Source organism: Chrysochloris asiatica, unplaced genomic scaffold (assembly GCF_000296735.1).
Source record: "Chrysochloris asiatica unplaced genomic scaffold, ChrAsi1.0 scaffold00114, whole genome shotgun sequence".
NCBI classification, from domain to species: Eukaryota; Metazoa; Chordata; class Mammalia; order Afrosoricida; family Chrysochloridae; genus Chrysochloris; species Chrysochloris asiatica.
Window position 1 is genome coordinate 7,000,715 of NW_006408632.1, and position 14,471 is coordinate 7,015,185.

The following is a 14,471-nucleotide window of genomic DNA, read 5'->3' on the forward strand; positions in this document are numbered from 1 at the left end:
CCCCAGCTGCTCCATCTCCCCACATCATTGTCTCTGCCTCCATCCCTGGAATCACTGCTTGTCTGGGTAGGGTCCCGTTCTCCGCTCTTCTCCCTTGATAGTCCCAGGGATCTCCGCTCCTAGACTGCAAAGTTAATCACTCCCCTCCCTTTGCCACAAAATGTCTACCTTTACATTTCCAGCCCTTACAATCAATCAGTCCTGATAAGAATTATTTGCTGTTGTATTGCAAGAGACCTATCCACATCTCCTTTCATCAGCCCCACCTAGACAGATTGATTGGATACTACTCAGTGGAGACTCTACCTTGCTCCATGCCCTCTGGATCTAGGTTCCCTTTTGAAAGCTTGTAAGCCAGCAACTTTTTGCGTCCGTAGCCCCCCAATTCTGGGTAGCCAATGTCCAAGTTGCCCATCCCTGTCCTCTCCGTGTGCAGAGGGGGTGGGAATGATCCTCATTATGAAGATTTGTTGCCTCTTTTGAGCAACTGCTTTCATAGGTGTATGTCAAGTTCATCAAATTGTATCAGATTATTCTTTTTTTCCCTTTCCTTTCTTCTTCTGTTTGAGCTCTGATCATCCAGTCATTGAAGCCAGGTCAAGTGGGTATTATATGCAAGTGTGTGTGTACTTATGCATGTGCCCTCTCTTCTTATCAGCTGCACGCTTTACTCTCCACTCTGGTCCTCTGCAGCTATGTTGCTGACTCTGGGTCCAAGAGTCCCCTGGACTAGCCACACTGCTGGTCAACCAGGTCTCCATCCGGGTTCACAGGAGTCTACTGAACATTGTAGGGCTTAGCTTGCAGCTTCATTACTGCTTTTCCTTCACTTCCCTTTATTAGTGACAAACGTGGTCACCATTCAGGGCGTGTAATCCCATTGAGTCTTAGAAGGGGGTATGCTCTGTGGGGGACCTGACCGCTTGCCTTGATGTCTCCTGGGCAAGCCACTTGTTTGTTCTTGTAGTAATCAGTCAGTCTGCCTTTATTGTTTTGTATTTTTCCTGTCGGTCTTTCTTTCAGGAAGTATCTTCTGTTCTTCTGGCTGCTCCAGGCTGGTCTGCTTGTTGTTTCAAGTGGAAATTTCCCCTCAGAAGATTCTGGATGCTGTTCAGGATTCCACCTATGGTCTTGTGTAATGTAGAAGCTCTATAGGAAGCCTCCTTCACTGGGCATGTTGTAGCCACATTTTAGATATTCCAATCAATTATAGGCAGAAGACAGACTTATAAGTTTCTATAGTGGTATATCTGGCTATTCCTTTCTTCCCCCTCCAATGTCTATTTTGTAGTGGTACGCCAGAGAAACTAAGATTCAAAAGACAGCCAAGTGTCTTAACATTATTTACCCCCTTTTCCCCATTCAAACCATGCCTCAATCTCTGTATCCCAGAGCCCTGTTATTCCAGGGTTGTGCATTCATCATTATTTGCTTTTGTCCCACTACAGCTTCACATTCAGCCTATCATATTCCATTTCATTGCAATGATTACAATCCCCTCCATGTATCATCAAATAACCAAAGATACACCCCACAGCCCCCACCCCCCGGCTGTCAACGAACAGCTCCTTTCTGTTCCTGAGTCCCATGTCCCCAGCCACCCATCTGACCATACCGTCTTCTCTGTCTCCACACCTGGCCTCACTGCCTCACTGGGTAGGGTCACACTTTCTGCTGTTCTTGCTTGATGGTCTGAAGGGACCTTCGCTCCTGGGTTGCAAAATCAATCTCCTCCCTTTGCTGAGAGAGAAAAAAAATCTGCCTCTACATTTCAGACCCTCACAGTTAGTCCTGGCGGCAGGTATTCACTGCTGTACCACAAGAGTCTTATCCCCATTTCCTTTCATCAGCCCGGTCCCAACAGTTTGGAAATCATTCAATGGAGGTTCTGCCTATCCCTGCCCCATCTGGAACTAGGCTCTCTCTTGAAAGCTTGTAAGCCAGTCACTTCTTGCCTTGGGTCTAGGTAGTTTCCATCCTCCCCTCAAGGTATTCCAGTCAGTTATAGCCTGAAGATGGGCTTACATGTTCTCTGTTGTGATGTTTCTGGCTATCCCCCCACCCCTCGAGTGTCTATTTCACAATGGTAGGCAAGGGAGACCAAGATTCAAAAGATAGCCAAGCATCCTAACATTATTCCCCTGTTTTCCCCTTTTAAGCCATGCCTCAATCCCTGTATCCTGAAGCCCTCTTATTCCAGGGTTGTACATACATCATCATTTAGCTTTGTCCCACCTAGCCCATGTGAACCTGCCCAGCCGTTCTCCCATCCACCTTGTCCTTCTTTTCCCCCTCCCCCTTCTTATGTATTGACAGCCCCCCTCCCCCAGATCCCAGGCTCTCCTGTGTCTATTCACTAACATGTGTTCTTCTTCCCCTCCCTCCCTCCCCACCTCTAATCCCATACATACTGGTGATCAGCACTTAAATATTCTTACTCTTACAATAATGGTCTTATGCAGTATTTCTCCTTTTCTGACTGACTAATTTCACTCAGCATAATGTCCTCAAGGTCCATTCATGTTATGCCATGGCTTGCAGCATCCTGGTTATTCTTCAAGGTAGCGTAGTATTCCATTGTGTGTATGTACCACAGTTTGTTTATCCATTCTTCAACTGATGGGTATTTTGGTTGTCTCCATTTTTTTTGCTATTGTAAATAGTGCTGCTGTGAACATTGGTGTGCATATATCTACTTCGTATTTCTTGTGGGTAAACACCAAGTAGGGGAATTGCTGGGTCATAAGGTATTTCTCTTTCCAACCTTCTGAGGAAGCGCCATATTGCTTTCCAGAGAGATTGGACCATTTTGCATTCCCACCAACAATGTAGGAGGGTCCCAGTCTTTGCACATCCTCGCCAGCATTTGTTGTCCTCTACTTGTTTGATCTTTGCTGTTATTGCTGATGTGAGATAATATCTCATTGTTGTTTTGATTTGCATCTCTCTGATGGCTAGTGATCATGAACATTTCTTTTTGTTGGCTGCCCGGATCTCCTCCTTGGTGAAGTATTTGTTCATGTCCTGTGCCCATTTTTAAATTGGGTTATTTGTCTTTTTCTTGTAGAGGTGTTGTAGTTTCCTAAATATTTTAGAAATGAGTCCCTTATCTGATGTGTCATTGCAAAAGATATTTTCCCATTCTGTGGGTTCCCCTTTTACTCTTTGGTGAAGTCTTTTGATGCACATAGGTTTTTAATTTTTAGTATGTCCCTCTTATCTATTTTGTCTATTTTTGTTTGTGTAGCTTTCAAAATGTTTTGTAGTCTGTATATGCCCTGAATTACCGCCCTCACATTTGTCCCTATTTTTTCATTGATGACCTTCATAATTTTGCAGTTCACATTTAGATCTTTAATCCATGCTGAGTTCGTTTTTGTATAAGGCATGAGGTGAAGGTCTTCTTTCAATCTTTTGCATATCGCTTTCCAGTTCTGCCAGCACCATTTGTCAAAGAAACTTTCTCCTCCCCATGCAATATGCCTAGGCACTTTGTCGAAAATCATTTGGCTGTATGTTGTTGGGTTAATTTCTGGATTCTTGATTCTGTTCCATTGATCAATGTATCTTTCATTGTACCAGTACCAGGCTGTTTTGACCACTGTAGCCATGCAATAAATTTTGAAATCAGGCATTCCTTTTTGGACCGTCTTTCACTCCTTACAGACTTGGGTTGTCCTCCAGCACCATTCCTGGTGCTGAAAATGTGGAAGTAGGGTATCGGAAACTTACCACTAGATAGAGCAAGGCACAGAGCATCTGTGAGACCAAATTACACAAAGGATAAGAGAAAATAAAGATTTGTAACTGTCATTTGGATTTTCTTATTTTTGAAGGCATTTTGCCTGAGATAGGGTAAATAGGATCATGGATAAAGCTGCCTTTAGGGTAAGAAGGCATTGTTGTTGTTAAGTGCCGTCTGGTCGGTTCTGACTCATAGTGATCCTGTGTATGGTTTTTGAGGAGCAGCTGGTGAGATTGAACTGCTGACCTTGTTTGCAATCCAGTACTGATACTACAGCACCACACCAGGAGTCCAAGAAGGCATAGCCACACATTTTCCCTTGGTCACTTCTCACAGGCTGATTGGTGTCATCTTTGGCTTTCCAGAAATGGTTTGTTGTTATTGTTAAGTACTGTCAAGTTGGTTCCGACCCATAGAGACCCTATATAGGGTTTCCCAGGAACAACTGGTGAGTTTGAACCACCAACCTTGTAGTTCAAATGACTTTGCATTCTGGCGCATTAACCCACAGAGCCATACCAGGACATGCTATATTTTCTGCTTTCCAGCAAGGTCTGCTTACTCCACATTTATAACCACTTTTTCTTCATGGCCTCTTCATGGTGCAATGAGCCAGAAGCAGGGAATAGATAACTAATTTAACAGATACATGATGGGACTAGACTCACAAAGATGATTGGATTGGCTTTTCTGTGTTATGCAAGACTCAACTTAGCTCTCCCTTCCTCCAGTGACCCTTTTCTGACCCCACCAGACTGTGTTCCTATAATGCTTATCAAGTACTATTCTAGCAGCATAAGATCAGTGAGGGAAAGAACCAAGTTTCTCTTGCTCATGGTTGGATCCCTCATTCCTAACATAGTGCCCAGCAATGCTAGGCTTGTAAGTAAGCATCAGGTTATGAAACTTATCCAGAAATGCTGTGATATCTGTTCAGTTGGTAGATCAAGACTGACTAATTCTAAATAGACCTCTATTGAACAACAAACCAAAGTTAGGTTCTGATGAAATTGTAATTAGGAAACAGATCCTGAGCCTGAGTTCCAGCCTCTTTCCCCTTTCCTTCTTGGTCCTTTTCAGTCACCAACCTCTTTCAAACAATTGTTGTTGTTGTTAAATGCTGTTAAATGAATTCTACTCATAGTGACCCTCTGTAGGGTTTCCAAGGAACAGCTTGTGGGTTTGAACCATTGACCGTATTGTTCACAGTCCAGTGCTGATCCTACAGCACCACACCAGAACTCCTTCAATCGATTATGCTTCCATGATTCCCCTTTCTTCTATTCCTCGCCCTCACCACAAAGAGTCCCCATGCACCTTATAAACTGTTCTTCAAAGCTGCTCCCCTTTTATCATGATATGGATGTCATTGCATTTTGAACCTTTTTCATACCATGAAAAAAGAGAAATTTCTCTTTCTGAGATTGTTCTGGATATTGGTGATCTTGTGGGCAGCACCTTCCCAGTACCTTAAATGCTGATGGAGTGGTGGGAGGGAAGAGGGTGAAGGAAGAGGACTTGGATGAACTTGAAGCTTGACCTGGTGAAGAGTATTCCCTTTAACTGATTCATACAATGAATCAAACAAAGATTTTAAAAAGATAGTATGAGGAGAAATCCTTTATTCTCCTAATATATATATATATAATTTGCTCCAAATCACTTGGCTTTCTATGTCAGGAACTTTTCCCATCTCTGATTATGGGGAGACATCTGATCTCTAAGTTTCTTTTTGCATGCTTGGCCATAGCTGCCACACTGTGTGTTATTTAAGACAGTAATCGCCTCCATACTCTACAGATGAGAGGAACATATGGCCTTGACTGGTAAAAATATTCATGAGTCATGTTGCCCAGTACTGAAGTACAGCCACCTCAAAGGCAATTTTCCAACAGCTCATATTTGTTTCCAGCATGGAATGAAGGCCAGATGAAGTTCCAGGAGGTATTCAGAGGAGACAGAATGCAGTGACTCAAGTTAGAATTTGGTCAGTATGCTGTGTTGCATGTCCCTTCTGGAAAGAGGAATACAGTGTTTGTAGAATATTAAAATGAGAGATCCTACACTTTGGACCTTTTACAGACCTAACATTCTGTAAAGACCTTCTGCGAAGAGAACCTGAGTGGGCTTGAATGTGAGAGTTATTTGTTCATCATCTCTCCCAGCAACCTTTATCTTCTCTCATAATCACTGTCTCGTAGCCATTACTTGGCCCAAGATCCTATGGGCTCTAACATCCATACTTCTAGTAGAAGAGTCTTTCAATTATAAATGTTCATGGCAAATAACAAAACTTGGTGATGGCTTTTAGGAAACTTCGAAAAATGTTAAAACTCTGTGTGTTTTGTGTATGTCTCTGTGCGTGTGTGTGTGTTGTGGTTGCTGTTGGTTTTATTTTACCATTAAGTTTCTACACAAAGAGATCAAGAGTTTGTTTGGCTTGCCAGCGGCATGTTACATGATTTGTTAAACACCTATACTAAAGAAGCACTGCTAAATCAACTGGGGAGATAAAATAGCTTGGTTCTCACGTGGTCTAAGAATAGGCAGGCAAGATGACTATAATAGTTTCATAATTTAGAATACAATGTACTATTTGCCCTCTCTTCCTTCTTTCTATTGTAAATTAATCATTAGATGTCTCTGTCTGAAGCACTTTTTTCTCACTGTGTATTCTGTTTCTACCTGCCCCATGCGGGCGACTGCACCTGACTATAATTTGGGGAACACAAATTGCAGTGGTTCAGCACTTTGTGACTCCTTTAATAAGTTAATGTCACTCCTCTCTCCTGGCACAATTTAATTCAGAAAGGCTGCAATGTATCATTAATACATTAAAAAATGTTGTGTTTTTAAGCTGACTACATGGAATTAGTTGAGATCCTGACAATCCAAAACAGACTCTTTGTAGAGTTTGGGAGCCCCAAGGAAGCAATTCTTGTTTAAGCATCTGCATTATCAGAGCAGCCCAAGTACTTCAAAGGTCTGCACTAGATGCTCACAATAGGCACCTTGCCAAACAGAAATTGAAACACATATACGTACTACACTATTTGCCTTACAGAAATTAATTTTCTGCCAGCAGCACCTAGGATTATTTAATATTTATCTTTAGCTGCAGGAAGATGAATCTATTATTTTATAAGTTGATTCTGTTATTTCACCCACGTGCTTCAATCAGTCTTCCCTTCCGGTAGGAGGTACTTATGGCCTCCCCTATGCCATGCCTTTGACTACTCATAAGCTTTTCATAGGCTGGTTTCTAGAAGTAGATCACCAAGACTCTCCTACTAATATTTCTGCCAACTCAGTGGCAGCTAAAAACAACAGCATACCAAGCCTGTGTCCCTTTTATTTCCTTCACTTTTTAAGTATTTAGAATCAATGGGTAATGCATTTTCTATAACTTGGTTTCCCCAATTGGTTTCCTGGAAGTAAACGATCAGGTTCTTTCAATGATCCCAGCAAGCTAACGTAAGGAAATCTGATTTCTAGAGCCCTGTAGCATAGTGGTTATGAATCGGGCTGCTAACCTCAAGGTTGGCAGTTCGAAACTACCAACTGTTGTGCAGGAGAAAGATGAGGCTTTCTGCTCCCGTAAAGATTTGCAGCCTTGGAAACCCTGTGCAGGGTCTCTATAAGTCAGAACCGACTCCACGGTACTTAACAACAACCTCTGCCTTACTGACCTGGGTGAGGTAGGTACCTTAATTTTACCCGAGCCTCACCCTCATCATATGTACCTGTAAGGTTTTGAGTCAGTAATGAATAAAGCCCTCCCAGTTGTAATTTCTGTCATTCTGAAATACCAGCCAAGTCACACAGCTCCGCCTTCTGTTGCTAAAACTCCAGTGGGCTATGTGCTATGTTGATTGTTTGTGCCCATGAAATTAAAGCACCAAAAAGGAATATGTCACTGTATTGAATAACAAAATGATGGATAGAGTATCAGGGAGACTTGAGTGTATAAAGAGCCACAATATTACAAAGTACCTTGTAGATGGGAACTGTTAAATATCAATGGAGCATTGCTGTGTCTGCACTGTCAGCAGACTTCCCTATGACCACAGTGAGAGAGACGCTAAAGTGTCATTTCATGGACCACATTATGTGCTGCTTACGATGAATATTCTGGCCATGGTTTATTACATTTTTGATAAATTGTAACTTCTTGGACCCAAATTTGGTTAGCTTATCTGTAGTGCCATTTAAATATCTTAAAAGACTGAATTTGCCCCAAAGATTTAATCATCATTCAGCAAGTGGTCTGTAACCATGTGGTACTAATTTAAATTACTGTAGCAATGGACAAGTCTCTATCCAGAAATTAATAAATGCAATTTATAAGGAATGTTAAGTAACAACTAACAATTTAATGCTTTGTGAGTTTCAGCCAAACTGATTAAATAATTAAAACAGATTTCTAGGGATAGGAGAAGAGATTTTTACCATAAAAGAGATAAACAGTTTGGGAATTGTATGCATTCTTTTAGACATTTAAGATAATTAAATCCAAAACCTATGTTAAAATAACACTAAAGGTCTGGTTTGAATCAGTAGTGGGAATTGCTGCATTAAGAGTCAAACACCATGTTCAGTGTCTACCCCATTGTTTTAAATAAGACATTTGGGGACTCTCAGAGTACTAGGTCAGTTTATAGACCATGCTATTGTTGGGACAATATTGGTCTCAAGCACAAATAAATGTATTCAATGAAACTTTCTCCTTGCTATGATATTTCTAGCCTTTTCCTAAGCTAAACTTAAGGTTTAGAATACTCTAAGAGCTGTTGTACAGATGTAAAATGTCCTTGCACATGGATTTCAAATTCTTACTTGTTAAAAGGAAAAAAACAAAGCAAAGGAAATTAGAGATCACTGATGTTTTGACTAAGTGTATATATAGTAAATGGAATAAATAGGTACATTTATGGGCTTAATATAATTCATTTTTTGCAACAAATTATTGAGTGCTTATGTATATATGTGTGTATGTCTATATATAAACATATATATATATATAAAACATATGCATAGTGCTTGTATGTCTGTGTGATACAAAGATTAATAAGGCATGGAAGCATTCTGTTTTCTGATGAATAGTAATTTTGTAGGTAGTACAAACAAATGATAGTCTCTTCTATAGTAATTACCATGGTTTACAAGAGGATGTACTCTTTTAAGCAGCATTCCCCCCCCCCCCCCCCCATACACACACACAATTTATAATACTGGCTGAGGAAGACCCATCAACTATCCTTTACATTGTGTCTGCAGCCTATTGAACCCCAGAGGAGAAAGACCCACATAATCACTTGTGTTAGGCCTCCCAACTTAACTGTATGGAAGCTGGTTGGTTTATCTATAGAGTGGAGTGAAGGTGTGGACAATGCTTTTAAACCCATCTTGTCAGAAGTACATAGTGAATATTAACTAGTTGAATTTTCACTGCACTGGCCAGTTATTTGGGGCTCAAACAGATGCAAATAGACTGTTTTACTGTTTAATGGATTTGGAATTCATTGTCTTCCAAACTGAGCTGATCATACTTTCCTCAAAATGTACTTATCTTGTAGGGAATCAACCATCCAGGTTTGCCTAAGGCTAAGCATTTTCCCAGGATGCAAGTCTTTTAGTGCTTGAACTAGAAAAGTCCCAGGCAAACCAGATTATGTTGGTCACTGGTACCTTTTTTTAAAACAAGTTTTTATTGTGAGGTTCATATGGAAGAATATCAGTTTTACATTCATCCTATATCCTATCGTATTTTGTTTCATTGCAATGATTACAATCCCCTTCATGCATCATCAAATAACCAAAGGGTACACCCCACAGGCCTGCCCCCCCACCCCCTGGCCATCAGCACACATCCCCTCTCCCTCCCTGAGTTGAGTGTCCACAGCCACTCCATCTGTCCATGTCATCATCTCTGTCTCCATCCCTGGCATCTCTGCCTCTCTGGGTAGGGTCCCCCTCTCTGCTCTTCTCACTTGATGGTCCCAGGGACCTCCACTCCTGGGCTGCAAAATCAATCACTTCCCTCCTTTTGTCAAAAAATATCTACCTCTATATTTCCTACCCTCACAGTCAGTCCTAATGGCAATGATTCACTATTGTACCACATGAATCGTATGCCCTTTTCCTTTTGCCAGCCCCGTCCCAACAGATTGGAAATCATTCAGTGGAGATTCTACCTTCCCCCGCCCCATCTGGAACTAGGCTTCCTCTTGAAAGCTTGTAAGCCAGTCACTTCTTGCCTTTATAGCCTCCCCCCACCCCCACTCCCGTTCTGGGTAGCCAATGTCTAAGTACCCATCCCTGTCAACCCTGTATACCGAGGGGGGTGGGAGTGATCCTCACTGTAAAGATTTTTTCCCTTTTTTGAGCTACTACATCCATATATACATTAAGTTCATCAAGTTGTATCAGGCTTCTTTTTTTTTCCCCCTCTTCTTTCTTCTTCTAGTCGAGTTCTGCTCATCCAGCCATTGAAGCCATGTCAAGTGGGAACTATCTGCAAGTATGGGTGCTCTTGTTCATCTCCCCTCACTTCATATCAGCCGGACGCTTCACTCTCTGCTCTAGTCCTCTGTGGCCATGTCACTGCCTCTGGGCCTAGGAGTCCCCGGGTCTTGCTGTACTGCTGGCCATCCAGGTCTCCATCTGTGTTCACAGGGGTCTATTGAATGTGGCTGGACTTAGCTCAGAACTTCATTGCTGTTTATTCCTCCTCTTCCCCTTATCAGTGATCAGTGTGGTCACCAGCCAGACCACCTGCCTGCTCGTGTATTCCCGTTGAGTCTCAGTCTTGAAGGGAGTTTACTCTGAGGGGTCCCGACCACTTGCCTTGATGGCTCCCAGGTCACCGGTACCTTCTAATTTCTCCTGTCAATACGTGTGATAAATCTCCAAACTCTTTAGAGTTGTTCTCACATCACCTTGATGAGATTCAAAAAGGTAGTTATTTATTTGTCTATCATTTTACTATCATGTTATTTATTTTCATGGAGTAATTTTCAAAAGCAAATTGTATGTCCACTTATTAAGAAAACCCAAAACCAAGCTCACTGCTATCAAGTCAATCCTGACTCTTAGCAAGGATTTCTCAGATTGCAACTCTTTATCGAAGCAGACAGTTTCGTCCTTCTCCCATGGAGTGGCTGGTAGGGGTTTGAACCATTGATCTTTTGACTAGCAGCTCCGGACCCAGCCCATAATGCCACCAGGGCTCTTTCTGTCTACATATTGTTGTTGTTGTTTGTTAAGTGCCATTGAGCTGGTTCTGACTAATAACGACCCTGTATAAGGTTTCTGAAGGAGCTCTGGTAGCGTAGTGGTTACGAATCGGGCTGCGAACCTTAAGGTCAGTGGTTCGAAACTACCAGCCGCTCCGCGGGAGAAAGATGAGGCTTTCTACTCCCGTAAGGATTAACATCCTCGGAAACCCTGTACAGGGTCGCTATGGGTCGGAACCGACTCGACGGCACTTAACAACAACAACAACATAAGGTTTCTGTGGAGTAGCTGCTGAGTTTAAACCGCCAATTTTGAGGTTTAAACCAACCTTGCAGTCCAGTGCATTAACCCAGTGGTTATGAGGCGGCCTGCAACCTCAAGGCCAGCAGTTCGAAACTTCCAGCAGTTCCTCAGGAGAAAGATGAGGCGTTCTGCTCCCGTAAAGATTTGTAGCCTCGGAAACCCTATGCAGGGACACTGTGAGTCAGAACTGACTCCACAGTACTTAACAACAACAACAACAAACCACACCAGGACTCCATATTAGAGAGGTGTATATATACATATATGTATATATGTATATATATGTGTGTGTGTGTGTATACATATATACATATACCACTGGTAGTTTTGAGCTGCCAGCCTTGAGGTTAGCAGCACAATTTGTAACCACTACACTACCAGAGCTCCATATATCTATATATACATATATATACATAAAAAAGCATATATATATATATATATATTTCTTATGCTATATTAGCTTCAAACATGACAAACATTGTTGACTGTCTGCCTATTATCCATTTCTCTTCCATCCCACTCCTCTATCCTTCCAAACAGAACCCTATTTGTTCATTATGCACTCTTCTCTGTTGGACCAGATGCTACTAAAGAGCAAACTTCTCTTTCCAATGGGGTGGTTTCTAATTAGCAATCACAGTGGCTCCATTCCCTTAAAGACAAAGAGTCTTTAGTCATGTGCTTGTGACACATTTCTGACTGGGGAGAAGTGAGTCTGCTGTGAGTCTTTTAGAAAGGTTTTCTGCCACGAGAAAGATACTGTAAACAAGTCACTGTTGAGTGGACGCTGACTCAGGGCTCCTCCATGTGTATCAGAGTAGAACTGTGCTCTGTAGGATATTCAGTGGCTGAGCTTTGTGAATTGGACCACGAGACCTTTTTGCCAAGTGGTCTCTGGGTGGACTCAAACCTCCAACCTTTTGTTAGCAGCAAAGCACGTTAACTGTTTGCATTATTCACAGACTCCCACTGAAAGAACTCAGAAAGAAATGGTCTTCTCATCTCTGGATATTGTCCTTTCTATATGTGACACTTAAAACTGTTGCAGCCATTTTGTGCATTGAGGGTGCTTAGTCTTTGGATGGAACCAACAAATGACCAATATCACAGGAAGAAAGGAATCCAGTTCTTGATCCCATCATATGTAGCTTCTGGCTCTGCCACAGTTAAGACCCTCTTTCTCCTTTTTTAAGGTTAATTATATCCCATGTGGTTGAAAATATCATAAATGACACAGTCAAGTTTTAGCTTTCTAATCTGAGAAGTCCAAGGTTATTTTGTCATAGACACCATATCTACTTCAAAATTAAGGATAGAAATAATCTAAGAACACTGGAATAAGGGTCCTAGCTGACATGGCTACCTGAAATATATTCAGATCCTACCATTTGTTCAGTAAATACATTGGAAGAGCAAATGAATGAATGGATCATCAATCAATTACAATAGTTAATATTCTGTGCAAATAACTACTAAGTTTCTATAAAGAATGCAAACCCTAATCGGTCACAGTCTTTCTCTAGATGAGGTAATGGTTGACTTTGTAAGCTAAATTCTGGCACTTAAATTACTATGTGGATAAAAAATTAGAAATGGATATTATAATAATGATAACCACCTAATATTTACTGAGTACTTTCTATGCACCAGGCACTATTCTAAGTCCTTCCCAGGGATTTTTTTTTTTCACAAATATGTATTCCTTTCTGAAGTATTTTTTCCATACATCATTTCTTAGCCTAAAAATACTTATATGTAAGTGTACTTATATGTCTCTCTTAATCTAAAAGAGAGAGAAAAGACAAAGCAAACCAAAGCACACCTTTCCTAACTTTGCTTTCCCCTCAAGATAGCAGCTTGTTTATACCATTTCCATTTAAATTTGTCACAATTTTGGAAACAATTATCAAATGCCACCTTTTCCAAGGATTCTTTGATTTCACACATTACATACATTGTTTGATCCATTTTATGTATTATTTTTTCTCTAATGTTTTCTGAAACTGCCCTGTAAAAGGTCACCATTGATAGGATACTGGCAGTTCACTAGCTGTCCCTTTGCTCACTGCTGCTTCCACCCTCTTCTCAGTAGCAACACCCCGAACCCAGTTTACCTGTCAGGAACCTTGGGTCTATACTGGACTCTTCTCTCTCCCACTCATGTGGTAATTCTGTCTCCAATATTTATTTTGCATACATTTCTCATAATAGAATCCCAACTTTCCATCTCCTACCTTGTTGGCATTGTTGTTAGGTGCCGTCAAGTCACTTTTGACTCATAGTGACCCTGTATAGGGTTTCCAAGAAGTGACTGGTGAGTTTGAACCACTGACCTTGTGGTTCAAACTAGTCTTGTGGTCGAGTGCTTATCCTACAGTACCACCCTAGGACTGTCATATTTTAGGGACTTGTATTCCTTGGAAAAAAATAACCTTGTTCTTAGAAATCAAAGACCCAGTATTAAGAGCCCAAAAGAGGCAAAAGTATATGTGGTATTTTATACCAGATTCAGAATTTGTGGCATACAAAAATATCTTCTTCCATTATCCTTTTTAGGGAGTGGGAGAACAAAGGTGTATGACATTAATGTGTGTGGTTGTGACTAGCTGTCAGAAAAATAAAATCATAAAATGTTAAAACTGAAAAGTATTTAAAGATCACTGTCAATTTATTCCTTCATTTTTATTTTATTTTTTTTCATACCAGGAAACTGAAGCTCAGGAATTAGTGACTTACCTTGAAACATGCAGTTATGCTTAAAACCAAGTTAATAACTGACCATCAAATTCTCACCCATGTTAGTTAGTCAGAGGTTCCAGACAAGAGAAAAGGACTGAAGACCTCTCAGTTGTGACTGATTTTACAAATTGCTGTGACTTACCTAACCCTTTTGTCATGCTCTGGAGAGCTATGCCAGAGGTAGCTTGAGAGGAATTATAATTGATATGAATTTGTGAGGATGGTGTATGGCATATATTTAACTCTAGTCTGATAAATAAAGCCATTCTACAAATGGTTTGCAGAAGTGTAAGTTCTGATAGTGTGTGGGAGAATCATTTTACCTATATATTCATTCATTCATTCATTTCTTCAAGCATGAACTGCATTCTTCCTTCTGAGCTGAATGCTGTGGGAGACATATTGATGCAGAATTCTTCTTCCTTCCTGGGCTCAAACGAGTCCTGGC